Source organism: Solanum tuberosum, unplaced genomic scaffold (genome assembly GCF_000226075.1).
Source record: "Solanum tuberosum cultivar DM 1-3 516 R44 unplaced genomic scaffold, SolTub_3.0 scf00266, whole genome shotgun sequence".
NCBI lineage: Eukaryota > Viridiplantae > Streptophyta > Magnoliopsida > Solanales > Solanaceae > Solanum > Solanum tuberosum.
Genome location: NW_006239201.1, coordinates 62,158 through 73,903, shown reverse-complemented (window position 1 = coordinate 73,903; position 11,746 = coordinate 62,158).

Genomic DNA, 11,746 nt, shown 5'->3' with positions numbered 1-11,746 from the left:
TAAGTGGATTCACATGTATTTGACTCTCTCGCTCCCCTCTCTATATGTATCTATATTTCAGAATGTATCTAGTATCCAGATATATACATGTATCTGGTGTAATTCGCATGTATCTCAGATACATATACTACCTCGCTCACCTCTTTCCTTCTTTGCTCGCCTCTCTCCCTATTTTAGTGTATCTGGTAGAAAAAATACATATATCTAAGTGTATCTGACTTGAAATTTATATTAATTTATTAATTAGTGAGATAATATATTATTATTTCAACTAGGGAGAGAATTAGCTACTGGTAGTCATGTGATGGTGGTGGTGATTCAGCGAAGAACAAGAGGTGAAACTTTTAAAAATTATATTAAATATAAACAATAGTTGTAATACAATTCTAATTGAATATTATACATTGTTATAAATTTGATAGTTATTATTCTAAAGTAAATATAATACATTTCTAACAACGTAAACTAATTTAAATAGTACTGAAATATTTAAAATTTACCTATAATACATACTTATAATACATTATCTATGTAAATTGACAATTCCTAATTCACTCACTTTATAGGGTTGGATCCTTCCTTCTAATGACCAACATATCTATAATTCTTTTCTTCTATACGAAGCAGCTGTCGTCGGTTTGTAGAGTTTTTTTTTTTTTCTTATAGTCAAGTGTCTTTCACTCTTGCTCTAAATTACTATGTGCTTATTTAAAGATTTTCATCGTTATGAAAAGTTTGTTGGAGGCCGGCATAATCAACATTATCTTCAAATTGTAGTTGATGACTTTTAAGCACATCTAAACTACTTATAATCGCTAGTTACAAAATTAAACTAGGATTAGAGTCACCTTCTTGTAAGCTAGGAAGAGCTAATATATGCATTTGATTTTTCTCTACATTGGTATTTCAGGGGATAATTAGAGAGAGATGTGAAAGTACCTTTCATATAAATTATATTATGTATATAAGATTAAATATGTATTTCATGTGTATATATTTTATATTGAACCCCCTCAACACAAGTAAGGTGCTTAGTTCAGCGGCTATGGGAGTTCAGAGCTTAGTAAAACAAGTGTCGCTTCTCATTTTATTTTTTATTTTTTGTCGCCTCTCATATTTGATTCGACCTATTCATATGTGATTCATACCGAAGAGCTAGCATGCCTTTCTTGAACTCCCTCAACGAAAATCTTAGCTCCGCCCCTGGTCTCATCCCCACCCACCCAACGTCTCCAACCCGCATCTCTTTACCATTACACCCCCCCCTCCCCAACTCTCACTCTTCACCCCATCTCATTTTCATAATGTTTTGCTAGCTTATATATAAAAGCTCTTTGGATATTATTTTTTACTTACTTACCAAACACTAGAAACTCACTTGTTTTACTTTCACTTTTCAAATTTTTTAATTTATTTTGTTTTCAAAAGAATTCTTAAAATAATCTCATTTAAATTAAAATGCATGTTCAAATTTTATTTTTATTTTTTTAATTTAAATTCTAAATATTAACTGTAAAAATTATGACCAAACATAACTTCCATCCAACTCCAATTCCAACTTTAAAATTTTTAAAGTGATTTTTATTTATTTTCATGGCCAAATATTAACAAGGAAAAGTTTCACTTCTATTTCTTGACCAAACTATTATTGAGTGCTTGTTATTATTGCGAGTTGATTGACAATGATTACACTATTACATTTTCTGTACTTTTTTAAGAGTAATTAACTAAATCTATTCTATATATTTCTATTTGGCAAGTTGTGCATAATCAAATGTCAAGTTGGAGATGGTCACTTGCATTGATATCAATTGAATTTAAAATTCAAAACACTCACAAATTGAGCAGAAGGATAATCTCTGTGAGAAAAATCTTATTGATGGGACAACAAAATGGAATAAAGAACCATGGGAAGTGTTGCAAGTATGATCTCAAGACACTTTACACGCACCTCAATTAATTTCATAAAATACATGTTAATTGTCACCTTGACCAGAAACAGATTTCCCTTGTATATTATACAAGCTAGATTGTGAAGTTCTATAACTATATTGTGAAGTTCTATATATATATATATATATCACTTAAAAGGTAACTATAAATTTAACTACAATTCAAAAAGTTGGATTAATAACATAGAAAACAAGATCACAAGCATTCTTCTATAAAAAGTGGGATTAATATTTCACATGATTACATCACAATAAGGTGATTCATACTGATGGAATAATTGTAATGTCACTATACCGCCTGCTGATTAAAAAAAAACAGTATACCAAATTTGTCCTAAGTCAAATTTGTCATAGTAAACCTTCAAATCATATAAACAACCAAAAGTCGAAGAGAAGAACAAACATAACCCTACAATATTTCAAACAAGTTTATAACTTATATAAACTAATTAATGTTGGTAAATGGATTTAATACGCACTCAGATCACTTAAAAGATAAGTAGACGTAATCAATTGTCTATTGATATGTGGACTACAAAAACATGGAAAATATATAGCATGTAACCTACTATGATGCACCTAAACAATGAACATTTTATAGCAAGAAATTTCTAGCTATAGTTGAATAATTCCATATTATTGACGATCGATATCATTACTCTTACTAAAACTATATATAAATTATTAAATATCATGTTAAACCCTCTTGCAAATTAAATATGTAAATTACAAAAGGCAGAAAAAACATTACCTTAAGATCACCACCATGACTTTTTGTTTAGAATGATAGTCATATGTTAGATGATGCAGCATCATCAAGATTCCCAAAGAGAGAAGAGAAGAGATTTGAACTATATTATATATATCCAATATTCAACCTAAATATATAATTAAATAATTCTCCCTTCAAGTTTTGTGAATCTTGATGATGTTGCATCCTCAAACACTGACTGATGAAGAAAACCCTATTCTTGAGAGTGTCCAAATGACATGAAAAAAAGTGTTAAAAAATGAAGAGGAGAAGTAGCTCGATCGATTGGCTAATAATCAAAGTTAAAGGAGTTCAACTGAATCCCCTTCGTATGGAAATTATAATGTACAAACCTAATATGAGAGACTTTTTTGTGTTTTAATTTTTTGAATTATCTTGTTAGAATTTCTGACTCGGTCACTAGTTTTTTGTGTATATATTGAGGAATTGGGCATGGGAAAGGGTCATAGTAAAGGGTAGAAGAGAAGTTAAAGAGATTGATGAGAGATTTGAATTTTATTGGAGATTGGGATAATGACACTAAACTATATATATATATAAATATTTGAATGATCCTATTTAGTGAAGTGATTATGTAGGGAAGGTCAGGTTAGGGGTAGGGATTATTGTACAAATTATTTTTTGTAAGAAAAAAAAATAATACTCAACTTAGTTTAAGTATTAATAAAAAGGGGGTTGAGTTTTGTCTAAGTATCACATAAATCACTAAACATTTTTTGTTACCTCATTCAGCTTAGCTTGAGTATTATATGAAAAGGGTTTTTTGTTTTACTTTAATGTTTTTTACGAAATATTTTTATTTTTATACATAACATATGATCTGGAAAAAAATTTATTTCTTTTATTCAAATTGTAATAGGGTAAGAGATCTCGTTTTCTCAAATTAAATATTTTTTCCATACACAATTACAAAGGGTGGAGAATTAATTTTGTAGGTCACTTACAAACTTTTTTTTTAGCTTTATGTCCGTTTTTATAAGAAATCTTTATTTTTGTGTAAAAAATTGAAAACTTCTATTTATTTTACAAGTGATCAAGAGATCTTAGCTCCTTGTTAATTAAATTTTTTTTATTTATTAGTCTATCTAATAATACGTGTATTATTACAGTAGAAAAGTTTAACACCTTGTGAAATCGAAGGGGGACGGGAAAAGCTAGGCCCAAAACCTTTGATCCTTCTTTCTAAATGGTGGTGCCCAAGGCACCTCATCTGATTTTGTCGTCGCTCATTCCCGTTAGGCTGAAGTGTTTGCCCTTTTATATATACCAATAATCAAGTATATATCTATGTGTTAAACATTAATAAAATAAAATCTGATGTAGGCAAAAAAGTGATTGAGGTGGACCAAGCCCATATGGCTTCACGTGGGCAGCAATTAAACAAGTGTTTTAAAACTAAGGAAAAACGTTTTGGAAAATTTAGCTAAATGTACCGTTCAATCATCTAATTTGTTAATATAATCCAAGTATATATGGAAAATTATGCAGAATAGCGAACATTTAACTTATGTTGGTACTATAGATACAGTTTAAGAAAATTATAACTCGCGGTTATAGTTTTCCTAATTCTTAATATTCGCTTAATTTGTATAAATTCAAAATTTATATAATTCGGCTCCTGATTGTATAAATCCAAAATTTTATATATGCTTACCCTAGCTAATTGTATACGATTTATGAAAAAATCATAATAAATTATCATATTTGTATATTGACAAGAAAAATATACAAATGAAATTAGATGATTGAAGGTGCAATTATCCCTTAGTTGGCACCAATAGTAATGAAGGCTTTATTTTAAAGAATGAAAAAAAAATGAGGTTATTATTGACATGAAATTCTGCATTTTTGCTTTGGCCTACCAGTAACAATATCTCTTACGCGCTAGTAGTTGGTAACACTCTTTCTGTAAATTAGTTTCTAATAGGAAGAAAAATAAAGTTAACAGAATTCTCCTATCACCTTGAGCACCCAAACATACCTCACCAAATTCAAATATTTTACTTTCCTTTTCATGCTGCTTTTGATATGTTAACCTAAGGTCTAATTAAAAATAATTTTTTCTAATAAAGTAAGACCGCATATACACCACCCTTCAAAAAAACATCTGAAGGAATTACAAAAGGGGTAATTAGTTCTGAAATTTTAACACAATATAAACAACTTCATGTAATTAAAAACAATGATAAAAGATTGTATAAAAGCACGTCCAAGTAAACTTATAATATGATAGTCAAAAAGGAAAAAAAAAAGTAATTTCAGCTATATCAATTATAAGTATGACGAAATTACTAAACTACTTTATATATGTGACAAATAAATCACTCAATTTTTCCTATGTATCATTGGAAACAACTCGTTTGTTCTTATAATATTCAGTCAAAGTTGAGTACTCAGGTAATGTTGAGTGATTGAGGTGGACCAAGCCCATATGGCTTCACGTGGGCAGCAATTAAACAAGTGTTTTAAAACTAAGGAAAAACTTTTGAAAATTTAGCTAAATGTACCGTTCAACCATCTAATTTAATAATATAGTCCAAGTATATATGGAAAATTATGCAGAATAACCAACATTTTAACTTATATTGGTACTATAGATACAGTTTAAGAAAATTGGTTTTTCTAATTTTTGATATTCGCCTAATTTGTATAAATTCAAAATTTGCATAATTCGATTCCTGATTGTATAAATCCAGAATTTTGTATATGCTCACCTTAGCTATTTGTATACGATTTATGAAAAAAAATCATAATAAATTACCATGTTTATATATTGACAAGAGAAATATACAAACGAAATTCTAAAAAAATCCTAAATTTATAAATACAGAATTCATATATACTTGCCCTATTTATATATTCGCAAGCGAAATATACAAACGGGCAGAAATATACAAACCGCAGTCTCTATAGCAAATGTAACTAAAGCTATAGAGCGCAATTATCGAAACTATAGTTATAGAGACTTATTATGTTTGTTATTTCTGAAATTTTCTCATATATATATTACCTATATTTTAGTTTTATATGTTGTGCATATATTATGCATATTATATTAATAATTTGTAAATTAATTGGTTAAAGATATTAGACTATAGTCTTTCTAAATTTATATTTATTTTTTTCTTTAGTTTATCTTCTTTTCTTCTTTTAGATTGTCTATTGTAAAATTGAGATGATTATTCCTTGTTTCATATGAAAATTAGAGTTTGAATTGTAAATTGGGAAACTAATGGAATTTTGAATTGACGAAAAATGTAGAATCTTTATTTACTTGTTGAATTTTACACGAAAAAACAATATTTAATCATGAAGGTATTGAAATTTAAAAAATGAGAAAAACTCACAAGTTGGAAGATTTGAATCAATATCCCTAAGTTAAAGCGAGTAAAATTATGGTATTTGGATTGTATATATATATTAATATAAATTAAACTCGAATTTTTACGATAGATTAATAAATTGTGATTCGAGATTATTTCGAAGATACATAAAGTTGAAGTTGAGCTTGTAGTCAGTGGCGGAGCTAGAATTTTTAATAAAGGGGTTCAATATCTGAAAAACTAAACACACAAACTAATTAAAGGGGATTCGACATTTATTATATATATATATAAAAAAAATTAACCATATATAAATAAAAAATTCTGCCCTGCTCGTAGCTTGAGATAAGTTAAGGTTTACCCCCTTCTTTTTTTAGTTAAACTATATGTTCGAACCATGCCAAATTAATTTAATACTCAACCTCTCCTAATATTTATTTGGGAGATAAGTCGACACTCCCCCATGTGTGTTATAAAATTTGCAAATACACAGAGACACTATACGAAAACTTTTTTATTCGAAAAAATATTTTTTTTAAATAACTCAATTCTCAACTTTAGTTATTTGGTTACAATCTCAATTATCAGCAACGTTTTCAACTTGTATTTTTTTTTACTTTATTTGTTTAAAATGTGTTCCTTTTCTTATTATGCTTTACTTGGAAAATAAATTTGTATTTATTTAATATAATTTATTGTGTTTGATGAATTTATATGAATTATATAAACACTTTCTCTCTTTTATTCATTACTTTTATTTGGAAAAAGAAGATAGATGAGATGAGACTTAGGGGTGTACAAAATCGAACCAAACCGCAAACTGAGTCAAATCGGAAAAAAAACCGACTAGTGGTTTGGTTTGATTTGATTTGGTATTGGAAAAAAAAACCCGACTATATTTGGGTTGGTGTGGTTTCAACTAAAAAAAACCAACCCGAGACCAAATTAACCCGACATTATATATGTAAAATTTTATTTTATACATAAAAATATTTACTTTGATATAATTTTAATATATCTTATACTATTTCATAGTTTTTATCTTTTAATATATTATTTCAAGTTTGAAACTTAGAATTATTAATGGGCCAATAAAGATTATAGTCCACATATGTTGGTAATTATAATAAAGCTTAAATCAAAATCAAATTAATACTAATGCAAAAAGAAAATCAATTCAACACTAAGAATGACAATAATATTATATTGAATATTTGTTCTTTAGTTTTACATTGGTTTAGACAATTAAAATACATAATCTAATTTTAATTTTCCTTAAATATTTAGTAATGTAACTAATACTTATTAAACTTAATTTTAGCATGATTTAGTACTTTTAAATTATCATCTCATATTTTGTGTTATTTTTTTAAGAAACACCTTAGATAATTGTATTTTGGTTGGACTAAAGAAATATTTGGAGCACAATTTAATTATATGTTTGTATGCAAACTTTACCGAAAAAATCCAAAAATCTGAGGTTTATTAGTTTGGTTTGATTTATAAATTTAAAAATTCGACACAATGGTTTGGTTTGGTATTTGAAAAACCCGAACCAACCCGAGGTTGAAAAACCCGAAAAAATCCGAATTTTATTAGTTTGGTTTGGTTTATAAATTAAAAAATCTTACACAAATGGTTTGGTTTGATATTTGAAAAACCCGAACAAACCCGGTCATGTACACCCCTAATGAGACTCACTATCTTATGTGTCAAAAATGTAATAATGCCTTACACACCTTTTATTGAGTGAGGCTCTTTCATTGTAAAAAGATTTATTTACCAAATAAAGAGGGTGTTTAGATTAACTTAAAAGTTGGTCAAACCTATTTTTAAGTCAGTATTTTATTTTTGAAAGTGTTTGACAAATATAAAAAATCACATAAAATAAGTAAAAAATGACTTAAAATAGGTTAGGAAGTGTTTGGCAAGATAAAAAATGACTTAAAATAAGTTTAAAATGACTTAAAATAAATTAAAAACCAAAAATAAGTATTCCCCTACTTTTTATTTTTTAAGCCAATCATACCTTTTTTTATTTCAAGCTTGTAGACCCTAGTTAGGATCAGCTTAAAGTCACTCGAAATTCGAATCATGTCACATAACTAGACAAAAAATTATTTATATTATTTTAATCTTTATGGTATGTCTCAAGTAGGATGGAATTAGGTAGAGCCTATATATATATATATATATGAACTTTTTTTGACTTTTTTATATGTTTACTTTTTCATATTTTATACTACTTGAGTAAAAATCTTGACTCAACTTAGAATCCGTTTTTCATACTTTTTTTTGAAAAGTTTTTGTTTTTGTTTTTACCTTCTCCTTAAGAGTTTCCACAAAGAAGACAATATAGTGAGTCACAAGAAAACAGTGCAAAGTCTACCAAAAGGAAGCAACACTATAGTAAAATAGTGTGATAATTGAAACACAATACACTACATACTAGGATAGAATATTAAAAACAATAATGATGGATATTAAAAGCAAAAACTACAGTAATACAACTAGTACAATAGCAAACACCAACCGCCCTAATCCACACCCTTCTATCTAATATTGTGTCCTCGATAATCTAAAGCAGAATCATATCTATCTTATCACCTCTCTCCAATACTTTTTCTACTTCTGCCTCTCTTTGTGCCCTTAATAACCAACCACTCTCCAATATATCATTAGCATATATCATCAAATTTCTTTTATCTGTTATGATAAGTATAATATTTTATTTACAAAATTTCAAATTTCACATTTAAAAAAAATAAAAAAGATCTAAGCGGATACAGAGGTGAGCTAGTTTGAATTTTTGTTTATGAGTTTTAAATTATAGTTATTTATTTTATTTATTAGATTTAAAATAATTATTTATACATATTACATAAAGTTTTTATTATAATCAGAAGTCTTAAGTTTAAGCCTTATTAAGTATACACTTAATTTTATTAAAAAGCATTTATCTTTTATGTAAAATATCTTAATGCCAACTCAAATTTAGATAAATTTTAGTACATAATCAGATATCGAGTGATTTTTTTTCTTTTTATTTAATCATAAATATAAATTTCACGTGGTTTTTTCTTCTTTTTATTTAATCATAAATATAAAATTTAGACCAATCTTATTGAATCTCTTGCACTAAAAGGTGACTCCCCCCTGAACGAATATAAAGCAAATTCGACTTGATTCACTTTTTTTATACATATAATAAAAATGCAAATGTAATCATTGTAAATCTAATAATTATAATTCGTCTATATATGATATTAATCATTTCGTGTGGATCCTAAATCACAATATCAATGGCCACAATCACGTGTGATTGTTTCATTTAAAGAAACTATGAAAAATAAAATATGTTTGGCCATATAGGTTCGTGTGGTTTTCTAAAACAAGAAGTGATTGATGTTCTCTACTGAAGGGTCTATCAAAATAAAAGTCTTTAAGTCTCACTTTTCTGCATCTCATTCTTAAATTTATCTAATAACAAAAAAATTTATTACCTTAATTTATCTAATAACAAAAATTGTTATTACCTTAATTATAATTTTATACTTAATAATTTTTCGACGATACCTTTATTATATTTTATACTTAATAATTTTTCGACGAAAGGAATATAATACGGAGACGGAGGGGTGAGATATACTATATAAATATGCCTTTTAATTTAGCTTCGGCTACTACTTATGTCTTTCAGTTTTGGTGTGCTTATAGATACTAAGTTTGTATAAAATTGAATAAGTAGACACATGCATTCTACGTGGCATAATACACGTAGAACTCCACGTAGGACATAAATTGTCATGTAGGACACATGCGTCTATTTGTTCAATTTTATGCAAATTAAAGTGTCTACTTTTGCACACCCAAAGTTGGAAAACACATATGTCAGCTGAAACCAAGTTAAATGGCACGTTTATGTATTATGCAATAAGACATCATTGTGCTAAAATGAGGTTGTTTTTTGCCAATAAATAGTTATGTGATGTTTCAAGTCGAGGGCCTATTATAAATAACATTTCTATCCCACAAATATATATATAGGAATAAAGTCGACATATATCTTACCCTCTAGTCCTCAGTCACGGTGGTTTATTGTTGTTAATAATATACCAAAGGCAAATCTAATACCCTTCCAATTGCAATAACTTATGATATTATCATGAAGAAAAATTCCATAGCCACCTATAAGCTAATATGGTCAAAGAGGCATCAAACTCAAAGAGCAAGTGGCACTAATATAAGCTTAATTGATGCTATTTTTTCCTAATTATGATCATGATTTAGAGTTAAGCCAGTAATGGTCTAAAACGTATACTTTGTAGGTGTAAAGTTAGTTGTGAGTCAGAAAGTGACCATTTTCATGGATTATTAATTCTTGATTTGAAGAGAATTATCTTTTCTACCTAATGTCTAATTGGAATCATTTTATGAAAGCTAAAGCATATCTATCCCTATGATATAGACTCATCAAAGGATTGGAGAACATATTTAGTGGAAATCCAAATATAGATCTTTAATTTGTTGACCTAGTAAAATACTATTTCTTTTCTCGATTGTGCATAAATTTTAAGAAAGAAAGATTTTTTTTATTCAGGTTGACGATTTATCCCCCATCCCTAATATGGGTCTGCTTTAACTCCAATCGTTATCATAATACTAACACCAATATTTGTTTTCTACGAACATAATTTGGGGGTGCATGTTGTTTCCTCACCTTCAGGGGAGAATTTACCTTTTGTGGAAGAATATCACGTGACACTACTTCATCGATGTTTTTTATTAAATACATGTGCATAAATACGACACCTTTACTTGAGAAAATGGTCAAATGCCCCCTTAACCTACATTCGAATTTTCAACTACACACTTCAATTTTACGGGGATCCTATCACCCCCTTGAACTTTTTAAAATTGAAAGTACTATCTCCCTAAACGCTTAATTGGCAAAGTGAGTGTATCAAAGAGAGTGAAGACCAAACACAAATATTAAAATATTATTTCTAATATTTTTTTCATAAATATATGTATTTTTATTTATTAATCCTTTTCTTCCTAATTGTTTTTATCTCTTTTAATTTGTTTTCTTTTTCATAGCAACCTGATACAACATATATAGCAAGCATCAAATTTCATCACCATTTTGAAATCATCGCCAATACTATGTCAATCATACACCACAAATTGTATTAGCAATTTCACCCACCAGTTTCCACAATCAAGAATTATGTACCAAAAATATTTCAAATCAAAGAAAAATTAAGCTTGAATAAGGATACCCAATTGTTTTTCTTCAATAAACTTAAAATATTTGGAAATTTTTTCATCCTATATTCAATACTTAATAGACCCATAGAAATTTTCCTCAACTGATTTTAATAACTGGTCATTTTCTACAAATCTAAGAAAATGTAACACCCGTTCTTCATCTTCTTCGTCCCGTTGCTCTGAAAATTTGATGTAAAATCACCTAAATTCTTCTCAAAATCACCCATAAATTCTGAATATAAGCTTTTCTTGACATTTCGATTCCTTTGATATATTACCCACTCAAAATGGAGCTCGTTTGTGGCAAATCGAATTTCGAACTCAAGCTTTTGAACTATTTTTAATGGAGGTTTCAAGTTGGTGCTTCACATTTTAAACTATGAGCTTCAGTTTTCTGTCATACAGAACTCTTCCAACCATCAACGAAA